Source organism: Nicotiana sylvestris, chromosome 6 (genome assembly GCF_000393655.2).
Source record: "Nicotiana sylvestris chromosome 6, ASM39365v2, whole genome shotgun sequence".
Lineage (NCBI taxonomy): Eukaryota > Viridiplantae > Streptophyta > Magnoliopsida > Solanales > Solanaceae > Nicotiana > Nicotiana sylvestris.
In genome coordinates, this window is record NC_091062.1 from 90,133,262 (window position 1) to 90,137,292 (window position 4,031).

Genomic DNA, 4,031 nt, shown 5'->3' on the forward strand with positions numbered 1-4,031 from the left:
TATTACACATGATGCTACCGAGGCGAACAACCCGATTCCATAAGAATATGATACTGCCGAGGCGTTCAGCCTGATCCCATAATAACATGTACAATGCCGAGGGTCAAGCGGCACGAATCATAGATGCATCTATTATACTGCCGAGGCGAACGGCCCACTCCCATTACTGTAAGAAGATTTAACAGATCCTTGACCCTGCTCATGAATATATGTGTGAGTTATGAAATTTTAAGGAAAGATTTTGCAATGAATATGCACAACGCGGGAGAAATTCATAGGGGAAGAACAAATTATTCCGCGGATTATCAAGTAGTTTGTCACATCTCTCGAATAGCGAGTCTATCACTCTATGCAAGTCTAGTCTCAAGTCGTAACGCGAAATAAGGGAATTAAACAAGCAAGATAACTCAAATAATACAATTATAGAATGGTGTGAACCTAAGTCTACCCGAACATAATCAAGAATTCTAGCATACGCACAGACACCCGTCACCTCATACGTGTGTAGATCCCACAACATGTAGAACATAAGAACATAACACCTATGGGGTAAAATTTCGCTCATAGGGTTAGACATAAGACTTACCTGGCTCCGAAGTTCCATAATCGGCTCCAGCGGCTCTTTAACTCCTCAATTCAAAGACAACAATTTGAAACAAGTCAAACAAGGGGCAAATTAATCAAAATATACTCCATTGCATATAATTTAACAATTTATAATAATTCACAACTATGCTCGAAAGTCAACAAAGTCAACCATCAGGCCCACGTGCACGGATTTCGAAAATTCATGAAGATAATTATTACCCATAACACCACGAACTCAAATACACAATTTATTCCTAATTCCCTGACCAATTTCGTGGTAAAAGTACAAAAATACCAAATTCTAGGTTTTCTTCAAAATCACACAATTTCCACCAATTTCCATGTTCAAATCCATGTATATTTCATGTATTAACTCACAATGTGAATAAATCACTTACCTAGTGATGGGTGACGAAGAAGCTTCTTCAAAATCTCCCTAAGCTCGGCTCTCACTAAAGATTTGAGATAAAATTAGCCAAACCCCGTTTTGCAAACTTATACACTGCATAAGCAACCTTCTTCGCGAACGCGGCAAGTCCATCGCATTCGCGAAGAACTATCATCTCCAATTCCAAAATTGGCCTTCGCAAATGCGAGTCAAATCTCGCGAACGTGATGCTTTACCAGGTGTACCTTCGCGAACACAGTGCACCTTTCGCGAGCGCGAAGGCTAAAAATCTCCTAGGCCCAATTTCCCCTTCGCAAACGCGATGCCACAATTGTGAACAGGTAGATTTACCTTCTTACCTTATGCGAATGCGAGGCCCCAGTCGCGAACGCAAAACACAAATATCAGCATCCAACAGATCCTTCTTCGTGAACACGTGAATCCCATCGCGTTCGCGAAGAAAAAAACTAGACATCACACATCAGCAGCAACAACTTAGCCAAACATGTCCAAAACCACCCCGTAACACACCCAAGGCCTGCGAGACCCCGTCCAATCACACCAACCAGTCCCAAAATATGAAACGAATCTAATCGAGACTCAAATCACACCAAGCAACATCAAAACTACGAATCGACAATCGAAATCCTTCTTTAAACTTTTAATTTCAAAACTTAGACGAACGCATCCGAATTATATCAAAACATTCCGGAATGATGCCAAACTTTATGTACAAGTCACAAATCACGATACGAACCTATTCCAAGGCTCAGAATCCAAAACGGCATCGATAACACAAAAGTCCATATCAAACCAAACTTAGAAAATTCTAAAACCTTCAAAATGCTAACTTTCCACAATAAGCACTAAAATGCTCCCAGGCGACCCGGTACTCAACTCGAACATACACCCAAGTCCAAAATCATCATACGAACCTATTGGAATCTTCAAATTCTGATTCCGAGGTTGTTTACTCAAAAAGTCAAACCTTAGTTAATTCTTCCAACTTAAGGCTTCTGAAATTAAAATTTTCCATCCGAATCAACTCTGAACATCCTGAAATTCGATTCCGACTATGCGTACAAGTCATAAAACATGAGGTGAAGCTACTCAAGGCCTTAAACCACCGAATGATGCGCTAGAGCTCAAAATGACCGGTCGGGTCGTTACATTCTCCCCCACTTAAACATACGTTCGTCCTCGAACGTACCAAGAACTGTTCCAGAGTTATTCAAAATCACTGTTTAACACCTCGTGCACCTACCCGTGCCACTACTACCCATGTGAGCACATTAGCTCGAGCCAGACTGAAGATCCTTCCTGCTACCTTAGTTCACAAGCCTTGGAACCACATTCCAAAATCCGAAATTCTCTATGAGGCCTGATTCTAACATACAAACACTATATAAATCCCTACACATTATACCAAAACCTGATCATGCACCCATGCTGAAATCACACCATGCACCGCATAAGTTGTTTGGCCATAATAACATCCTTCGACCATAATAGCTTCAATTTCATGAATCTAATTCCTGCAATACACCTCATAACACATATAAGCCATGTTCCAACTCTCGCAATACTGCCACGATGAAAGAGATGCGTAGAAACTCCTTACCACTTGCTAAATCAATAACTCATGGAGTCTCTCCTCCTAAAAAGAACCATTACCTCATTCGGAACTGTATAATGATACTTTCTCTTTAATACCCTACATATGTCCAATCACACCGATCTCAGGTCCAATAATCTTGTCTCACCCAGCACAAGATGCTCCGGCAATGAGCCACCTCAAACACTAACCAAAATCTCATATGACGCCATCAATGCGCCAATAAGCTACAACTTGAATATGACACATAAGGAAAAACGAACTCTGGAAAATAACTACCCAACCCGTGTAACGAATAAAACAACCGAACAGATGCTATGAACCTTTCTTAGAGAATGAGAAACAAAATACACATAAATAAGCACATGGGACCGTACTCAACATCTCATTTTTGCGGTGTGCAACCCGATCCACACATGATACCATTGCGATGTTCAACCCGATCCAAACAACATACCCGGGGCGGTGTGACCCACGATCCACACATAACAATAAATAAGGAAGTACCCATCAAGCCATAATGCTTATTCCTACGAAATACCCGAATATCGACCACAAGCACGTCAAGTGCAAAAATATAACCTTGGGGAGACAGATAATGCCATACGCTGCAAAACCCAAGCACAACTAAGGAGCGATAAATGACCTGCATCTCGAGAGCCATCCTGGTCATATAACACCACAAGCTACACGGTACCACAATACGTATGCAAATAATCAAGTTGTCTCACAACCCACATGGAATAATAGAGTATTACATGGCATAGTTGACGACAGGAATATCATCCAAATCTCGAAGACTTCTCCATAAGAACCGCTATTCTGAGTGAACACATCCAACCTGATGTAGAGCACACATTTACACTTGACCCATCAACGAACCTTAAGTTGATTCTGATCGTACCATACTAGGCCAGCAACCTTCCAAGGATCTACGATGTCCCTATTCCTGACACACATGAACAACCGTCCAATCTGATCAAACTCCCACAGTCCACAACTAAATGGCTAGAGCGCCTTTCAGGCATAAAATCTCACATAAGCGATAGTACCAAAATCTCCATACTTGATTTTAATACTTAACAATCAAATGACTAACATATCATACTTATACAAATTTCCCCGTGGGATATACTCTCACGACCTTTCGCACCAGGTAGCAATGTTTGCACCTCCACAACACCAATCATACTAATTTTGTAAAGCCAACCAAGAGTCCGCAAATTGATAAATAAAGCCTCTTAGACAGGACACCATTCTCAGGTGACACTAAAGAAAATGCCAGGTTACTCTGAACATCTGAATTTGCCTACTCATCTGAGCTTGTGACATTCTTGTCAACACTGAACCGCAACCCTTATCCTCAACTTCCAATTCCCATGCCGCTCACTGCACCTATCATGCCGATACACGAGAGTACAAAAATTTATCATAACCTCT